Here is a 9,390-nt window from a genome sequence, read left to right as displayed (position 1 = left end):
CAATCCCGATTGCCTCCCTAACCTGCAGAGTTATTTGCACTTTTTCACAGGCTGATGCTTCCTCCAATACTAGCATTAAGTGGAGGGAGCAGCTTGATCTTACTTCATTCCTGCTCCTCCAAGAGTTGATAGTCGGGGAGGCGGGGGGGGGGGGGCAAGTTGGGCCAGCAAATCAACAGTGATGACAGTCATCAGTGCCCGGGGCCACAGATGAGGGGCCACATCCTGGGATGCCTCTGAGAGAGTCACAGCGCGCCCTGAGCCTCTGTGGAAGGGGCGGGGGGACGGAAGAGCCTGGCAGAGGGGGAGAGGCAGGTACACTCGAAGGTCTAGGCAAAGACCTGGTGGCTTGACACACAGCAGGTTGTGTGCGTGCATGCACGCACATAATCATGCTCTGAGGGGATCCGAACGTGACCCTGAAAATGATGGAACGCCTTCAAGAGTCTCCTGCTCAATGCAGTCTAGTAGCCAGTTTGGAAGGCTGCCTCTGGCATAACCAAGGGTTGGACACCTGAACCAAGTTTCTTAATGTCTCCGATTTCATATTTCCCACCCTTGCTGGTCTAGGAATGCTATCGGCCTTTCTAAGCTGTAACTGCTTTTTAGGCTTTTTTTCACTTCAGGTTTCCTAGAAACACAAAGTTCTGCCAACACGTAAAAAAAATTCTGCATCTTCCTTTTAAAAACAGCCTTTCTTGGGGCACCTGGCTGACTCCATCGATAGAGCATGCAACTCTTGATCTTGGGGTTGTGAGTTCGAGCCCCACTTTGGGGTTAGAGATTACTTAAAAAAAAAAAAAAAAGAGGGCCGCCTGGGTGGCTCAGTCGGTTAAGTGCTCAGGTCATGACCCCAGGGTCCTGGGATCGACTCCCGCATCTGGCTCCCTGCTCAGCGGAGAGCCTGCTTCTCCCTCTGCCCTTCCCCCCCCGCCCCCCCGCTGGTGTGCCTGTCTGTGTGCTCTCTCTCTGACAAATAAATAAATAAAATCTAAATCAATAAATAGCCTTTCTTCATGTCTCCAACATAGCACAATGGGACCGGGAAGGCAATGTCTTTGTGCAAGGTCGGTATTTTCCCAGGCCCAGCCTCCTTCACTCCTGGTACCCGCTGGGCCCCTGGGAACACTTTGGGTCCCCAGAGACAAAGCCAGCACTGCAGCTAGGACCTCCCATTTCATTTTTGTCAACGTGGGACTGGTTTCTGCCCCCGGGGCACAGAGGGAGGAACACACATTGTGCACCGGCTGTATACCTGGCCCTTCGCAAGTGCTTTACAGACACCATCTCACAACCCTCTGAGCTGCAGGCATCAGGAGCCCCATTTGTCAGATGAGGAAACAGAACCCCTGACAACAGGGCAAGAGGACTTGGGTAGGTTGACCTGGCCAGGCCGGGAGGGGCACCGGGGTTTCACATCCGACTCTGTATCTCCCCTGAGCCGTGGCCACTTCTGTGCCAGCAGAGAGTGAGCCCACCTTCCAGCACCTCTTACTGCCAGGACAGTCCCATCATGGGGAGTCGCTCATCGGACTCGGGTTAACCTGACAGTGCACAGAAGCCTGAATGAGCCCAAAAGTTTGACACAGTTTGACCTGTTTATCCACCTGCTGGGTTCATCACACTAAAACCTCACTGAACAACAGTTCAAGCCCATCATAAAATGTTTCAAACCCGGGGCGCCTGGGGGGCTCAGTGTTTGGGCGTCTGCCTTCGGCTCAGGTCATGATCCCGGGGTCCTGGGATCGAGCCCCGCATCGGGCTCCCTGCTCCGCGGGAAGCCTGCTTCTCCCTCTCCCACTCCTCCTACTGTGTTCCTTCTCTCACTGTCTCTCTCTCTCAAATAAATAACATCTTTTTAAAAAAAAAGTTTCAAACCCATCATAATACATCTCTCTTATAGACAAGGAGCAGAAACTCACTTCTCCCTTAAAGAGCCTCAGTTTCCTTTTCTGTACACAGGGGTCTTGCTAGTACCCACCTCACAGATTGTGAGGTTTAAATTAAATGCTCTTATTTGTAAAGCAATTAGAAGTATAGAATCACAGAAAGCTTAGCTAAGTGTTACATTAAACTGCAAGGATATATTTATGCAGCAGGGTGCGTATAAGGATGTGACTGGGCATTGGAGTCCTGGCTCTGCTGTAGCTGAGTTGCCACGGACAAACCTCTCTGAGCCTCAGTCTCCTGATCCGTACAATGGGGATATAACAGTTCCCAGCTCACCGAGAGTCAATGAAACTGGTCGGGCGCTGCGCTGCGTAATCGTCCGGTGTTGGCCCACTTATCATTTACGGAGCGTTATAGGAGAAGAGAGGGCTATTCCCTTCCTTGGGTTTGGTGGGTTCGTTGAAGAGCTCCGCGGGTTGACACGGGTCCCGCTTGGGGCCCCGCGCCTGCGCGCTGGCCGCCTGCGACTCCCTCGGGGCCCGGTAGGTGGCGCTGTGGGCCCTGAGCCGCCGCCGCAGCACTGGGAGGCTGGGCGTCCCGGCCTCGGGACCGCGACCCGCGACCGGTGGTCGGGGTGACTTCCGAGGGCCACGTGAGGAGCCCCATTTGAACAGTGTTGGGGAAGTTTGAAGGCTCTCAAACCGATGTGTATCCTGTTGCTTTGACTTCTGCCGCTACTACCGGTAGCAACATCACCACCGCCACCCAACACATTTGGGGTTCAAGTCCAGGTTCTATAACTGTAGCTGCGGGAGCCAGCTCACCTCTCTGAGCCTCAGTTTCTGCATCTGTAAAATGGGACAGGATCACCTCCACCTAGCAGGAGTCCATAAAATCATGTGTGTAAAGTGCCTGACGTGTTCAATAAAGGGCCTTTAGTAATTTATTAGGAGGCTATAGCATCCCAGGATTTGAACACAATAGCATTATGAATACAAATCACGGTCTCCTGAAGGGGCATCCCGGCCCCTCATGCAGTTAGACCTCAGGGTGTTCACTTACCTCTTGTTCTTAAAGACACAGCAGGGCCCATGTCAACATATCAACAGGAAAACCCCAGAAAACATCGGGCAGTCTGGCTACTTTTCTCACTCCAAGCTGATCTGCTGTGGGACTTTGGGCAAGTTCCTGCTCCCCTCTGGGCTTCAGTTTGCTCATCTATAAAGTCAGGAGACTCCCGGCTCTGTCAATCTACAGCAGACACCTCATGTCACTGTAAGGAGCCCCTGGTTTGTATTCATAATTCCCCAGTGAAATCAAAACTACATCCTCACGTGGGGACATTAGTCCTTCTTTGTGACACCTAGGGGGTGACATATGCAAAGCACTCACACAGGGCCTAGCACTTGGAGGGTGCTTGAGAAAGGACAGCCTATGGTGATGATTCACCCTTAGACAGCCCTTGAGCTAGCCCAGAGAGGACTGTCTGGAAGGCAAGTCATTCAACTGCTGTTTGCTGAGCACCTACTAGGCGCAAGGCCCTGAGCTTGGCTCAGGAGCTCTTTCAGGGACAAGAGAGATAAGGCCCTACCCTCCAAGGGGCTCATGGACCACTGGAGGAGACGTAGATGGGGGAGGTCAGGGAAGGGCTCTCTGAGGAGGTGACATTTGAGCTGAGATCTAAAGGGGGAGAAATAGCAGGCCATGAAAAGAAGCTGGCTACAGCTAGTGCAAAGGCCCTGAGGCAGGAGAGAAAGCAACATGTTCTAAGGACAGACCGAGGTGAAAGTAGCTGGCGCCTGGAGACTGAGGTGGGAGGACAGAGAGGGATGGAACCAATGTGACTTTGGAGCAAGGGAAGTCTCTGTGAGTAGAGGGTGACAAAGCCGATTCACAGTTTACAAAGCTCTTCTCTAGGACTTTCACGGGTCCTTTGCCTGGACTCCCTGTCCCCAACCTGCGCCTCTTCCTGGCTGGGAAGATGGAGCCCTCGTCACACGTGTGGGTGAGCAAGGTAGCATCCCAGGCCTTCGAGAAAGCCTTGGGCCTCTCTCCAGAAAGTGTGAGTTCACTGTGACGGTTTCACTCATCACCCCAGGGACCTCCACGAACCCCGCCAGCAGCCTACCCAGGGACCCCAGTTGGGAAGGCCTGAGTTACTCAGCGCCTACTGGCGTCAAGGCCTACATGCCCCCCTCCCCGCGCCCCCCCCCCCACGCCACAACTTCAGAGGAAGTTCATCTCTGAAATGCCAGTGGGCAGCTGTGACCCAACCACACCCACAGGAGGGTGTCTGTGCCCCTGGCAACGGTCATCTGAAGGGAAGGGCTTCCTTCCCACCTGCTCTCAGGTTTCTGCCCCAGGGAGAATTCCAGAAGAGCCTCACTGAAGGTGTCTGGCAGGGCCAGGCCTTCAGTCTCTGGGCCACAGCCATATGCAGGACTGAGGCGGACAAACCAGCTGATTTGTCTCCAGCCGCTTGTATCCTGTCTCGGTGGCTTCTTGGTAAATGTGATTTCATGGGGGGCCTGCTGTCTACTGGGGAAGGCTCCCAGAAAAGACTATCAGACACAGAGCCCTCCTGGCTGTGTGACCTCGGGCAGGTTGCTTACCCTCTCTGGGCGCACTTCCTATCCCATAGCTGTGGGAATCCAGTATCTGGCACACAGGGAGGGCCATGTAAATGCCTACGTGCTAGCCCTGGCCCTTCCTCAGCAACTTTCCCCAATTGTTTTCTCTGTCTGTCCTTCTTGAGCCCATCCACGCCGCGCACTTGCTGGAGAAAGAGCAGAGAGGCCAGCCAGAATGTCTCACCCCAACAGCCCCACACCCCCCAGTCTCATCCAGGTGGGAATGAGCAGACTTCCTATGTGCGAGGTGAGGGGACTGGGGCACCCGGGGTTAGGGCCAGGTGGCTGCTTTAGGGGCCGCAGGGTGTCATTTGAATTCAGACGGTGCCGGGTTCAAATCCTGACTGCATCGCTGGCATGGACGTCGGGCCAAGGGTTCCACCGTTCGGAGCCTCAGTTTATCCAAGTGCAGAAGGGGCTGGAGAAGACTCACCCCCTCGAGGCTGTGCAGAGGAGAGGGGGAATCCAGCCGCACCTGGTGGTTTCAGCTTTGTCCGTACTTGGAGAACCACACCAGGCCCGCAGGGACCCACCAGCCCTTGGCCTCAGCCAAGCTCTGGAGCTGTGAGGCCACCAGCTGGGCTAAGGCACCACCTGTGAAGAGAAAGAGGAAATATGATTTGATGGGGCCAGAACAGCGAGGGGTGTGCGGGGAGAGGAAAGAAGTTTCTGCCTGGGAATGCTGGGGGGTGGGGGTGGGGGAGCTGTGCCAAGGATACTGGCTCTCTCCTGGCCTCCATAGTTGTCATCCGTAAAATGGGAGCAGCAGTGCCAACCTAACCAAGATTACTGAAGGAATCACAAGGAGGAAGATGTTACCGTAACGTGAGGGTGGACGTTGGGTGAACGTCGGAGTGCTTGGCAGGGGATGTTAAGTTGGTCAGGGGCGGGGGGGAAGCGTGGGGACCTCTGGGGACTAGTTACTGAGCAGCTACCCTGCCCCTACCCAGCCCAGCCCTCCAGAGCACTAGCAGGTCGAATCTTCCCAACTGTGCGAGGTAGGAGTGGTTACTGTCCCCGTTTTATAAAGGAAAAAGTGAGGCTCAGAGAAGCAGGGTCCTCTGCCTGAGGTCACACAGCTAAGACACAGGGGAGAGCCACACCCAGATCCCCCAGGGACCACATCTTTTTATTTTTTAAATTTTATTTATTTATTTTTAAGGTTTTTTAAAAATTTATTTTACTAGAGAGAGAGAGAGCACAGAGGCAGAGGGAGAAGCAGACTCCCGCTGAGCAGGGAGCCAGATGTGGGGCTCCATCCTAGGACCCTGAGATCATGACATATGGACACTTGGCTGCACCATGGATGAGCCTGGAAGAAGGGATGCTAATGAAAACAGTCGGACAGACGTCGAAGGCCCATGTGTTGTGTGATCGCATCTGTTGTGTGTTGTGTGATCACATTTGTACAAGATATCCGGGAGGTGCAAATCCATAGAGACAGAAAGTAGATGAATGGTTGCCAGGGGCTGGGGAGAGGCGGGCCTTGGAGGGTGTTACCTAAAGCATCGGGGGTTTCTTTTTGGGGTGATGACAATGTTCTCATCCACGGTGCAGCCAAGTGTCGATACGTCACTCCTATTGTTGGATAATATTCCATTGTATAGATATACCACATTTTATTCATCCATTTGCCATCTGCGTCGTTTCTATTTTGGGCTCTTACGAATAATGCTGCTATGAACATTTGTGTTCAAGTCTTTGGTGCGGCCGTATGTTTTCATTTCTCTTGGCTTTATCCCTGGGACTGCAATCGCTGGCTTATATGGTAACTCTAGACATAATATTTTGAGGCTCTGCCAGACTGTTGTCCAAGGCGGCTGCACCATTTTACATCCCGCTGTAAAATTACTCCCGTTCCTCCCCATCCTTGCTGACACTTACTACTGTCTGCCTTTTTGAGACCATGTCCACCCTGAGGACAGTCCGTCGGGCTGGGGTTCAAATCCTACCGACTGTGGGATCTCAGGCCAGTGGCCTCTCTGTGTCCTTTTCCAGAAAATGGTATAAGAATCTTTCCCTTCCAGGCTGTGAGGAGATGAACCGGGTTGGCCGCCTCATCAGAGTTATGCCAACTGTCAAGTGAAGTGCACAGCCCTTGTTTTTATAACCGGGCCACCCCCCCGCCCGGGGGCTGGGGGCAGGTGTACCAGGTGTAATAAAGCCCCTCAGGGGCTGACCCCTCTGGCCCACCGATCTCTCTCTCCCCAGCGCCTGGCACTGAGCCTGCCATACAGTAAGTGCTTGCTAAGTGCGGACCTCGGTGCAGCCCAGGACCTCCCTTCACGGTGGTGGCTGAGCCCCAGTGGGGCGCTCCAGAAGCTTCGTGGGCCAAAGGGCTGGGCCGGGCGGTAGCCTCCACAGGATTCTGCCTGTGCTAAAGGCCTTACTATTTCGTTCCTTCCTTAAGAGGAGCGGCTCCTTCTGTCCGTTAGGAGTCTCTTGTCCTGGGACGCTTGGGTGGCTCAGCTCGTTAAGCGTCTGCCTTCGGCTCAGGTCATGATCCCAGGGTCCTGGGATTGAGCCCCAGGCAGGCTCTCTGCTCGGCGGGGAGCCTGCTTCTCCTTCTCCCTACTGCTCCCCCTGCTTGTACTCTCTCTCTGTCAAATAAGTAAATAAAAATCTTAAAAGAAAAAGAGTCTCTCGTTCTTCCAGGACAGAGGCCAAAGAGCTTCACCAGTGACAAGAACGGTAAAATAATGACAGTCCCATTCCTAGCAGCGGCCCTTGTTCACGTTCAGAAAATCCCCCTGAGCACCTCACTTGCTCTTCCTACTCACCCCTTCCCTGCAAGGCAGACCTTCACGCTCTCAATCAACCAGTAGTTCTCCCCACCCCCCCCCCCCCGTGGCTTTTTTACTGTGGTAAAATGCCCATAACAGAATTCACCACGTGAAACCATGAAGTGCACGGCCCGTGGCATGACATCGCCACCGTCCACCCCCAGAACGGTGTTCAGCTCACAAAATGGAAACTCTGTCCCCAGCACACACTCACTCGCCAAACAGAAGCTCTGTCCCCAGCACACACTCACTCGCCAAACAGAAGCTCTGTCCCCAGCACACACTCACTCCCCATCCCCACCCCCCCTCCAGCTCCACCAGTACTTTTAAAGAACCCACTGAGTGCCTGAAGCCGGTCCTGCAGCTGTGAGCAAGGCTGACGTGGTCCCTTGCCTCTGGGAAACCAGTACTACTATCCAGATGAGGGGACAGGCACTGGGGGCGGGGGGGGGGGAGGTTTGCTCACAGCTTCCCATTGAATCAGCCAGTGGCCAAGGTCCAGTCTCCTGGCCCAAGACGAGTCACTTCCTTGCGTGGGGCCTCAGTTGCCCAGTCTGTGAAGTGAGGGTCAGGAGGGAGCTGGGCTAGTGACGCTGGGGCTGGGGCTCACCCTTCTTCCCCCTGACCTCGGAGAAGAGCGGGTACCAATCCTGGCCCCATCTCCTGCAGCCCTCTCCATCAGCCTCCTTGTAGCCGGGATCATCTTTGTCCTTTTCTTTTCATGGCGGGGGTGGGGGGGGGTGGGGGTTGTGGCTCTCAGCAGGAATGGGCCCTAGATGAGTTCTGCCTGCTGCCCTGTCCCCTTCCCGGCTGAGTCCAGCCCCAGCAGAGAGAGGCTTTGTGTCAGGAAGGCATGCGGGGACCCTCCTCTGTTTACATTCCTCACCCCAGCCAGATAGCAGCTTGTTTGCTCTAAGATCCTGGAGACCCAGAGGGAAAAGCTTCTCCTTGCCACCCGGCTGTGGAGGGAGCAGCTTTCGGAGAGGCCGAACTCCTCTGCAAGACTCAGATTCCCATCTGTAAAGTGGGCACAGCAATCCCCGCCTCACAGGGATTCTCCCCCTGTGCTCACCGAGTTAATGATTAAGTTTTTTCGTTTTTTTTTTTAAATGCTCTGCACTGGCAGCTTGAACGCATCGCTTCTGTTCAGATTCTCTTTCTCCAGCAATTTCAAAATTCCACTTCCTAGCTGCTGAACCAACACCTCAGGGGAGCTATTTCTATTTGCAGGCTGAGGGGGGGAAGGACCTACCCCACTGTCTTTGGGGAGTCAGCTCAATTTAATAAAAAAAAAACCCAAGAATGATAAAAGGGCTAAAAACGTTCCTGGCGCCCTGCACAGAGCTGGTGCTCCCAGCATCTCCGCTGGGACTGTGGGCTGGGGACATAGCTACTCCCCACTCTGCAGCAGGGACACTGAGCCTCAGAGGTGGAGAGGCTGGGTGCTCGGGGGATGAGTCCCCAGCCACAGCTTGGGCTCAGGGAGCCTGGCTCTAGAGCTCAGGACCACTAGGCTTCCAACCAGTCCCAGCAGAAGTGAGCTGCCCGTCGTGTGGAGGCATTCAAGTGGCTGGAGTAAAAGGTGAGACTGCAAGTAGGGTCTCACCGTCGCCACCCAATAAAAAAACACACCGGATCACCTAGTAGGTCCTGGGCTGTGTGCTAAGCTTTGGGGAAGAGGTGAAGAAAGGGAGCTCACGTTTATTTAGCCCCAGACAGCAGGCTCTGGATCTACTCCGGTGTCATTCCTGTGCCTCCCCTGGGGGACTCGGAGCCACCTGTGGGCAGCCCCCCCCCCCCCCCCCCCCCCCCCCCCCGGCGGCCGCGTCCCAGTGAACTGTCCGCTGAATGAATGAATGAGCCAGTGCGCCGGGGGACGGCCAGTCGCCCGTTACCAGAGGAGCGGCAGCCCCAGGGTGGCGGGATCAGGAGCTCGGGAGGGATCTCACCCCGGGAAGCGCCTGGCCCTCCGGCCCCGATCGCGACGCCCCGCTGCCCGGGAGGGGGGCCGAGCCCGCCCCTGCAGAGGCGGCGGGCGGCAGGGCGGGGGCCGCCGGGGGCGGCGCGCGGCGCTGGAACCTGAGCCG

Source organism: Zalophus californianus, chromosome 14, assembly GCF_009762305.2.
Source record: "Zalophus californianus isolate mZalCal1 chromosome 14, mZalCal1.pri.v2, whole genome shotgun sequence".
Taxonomy (NCBI): Eukaryota; Metazoa; Chordata; class Mammalia; order Carnivora; family Otariidae; genus Zalophus; species Zalophus californianus.
Note: the sequence above shows the minus strand (reverse complement) of the source record.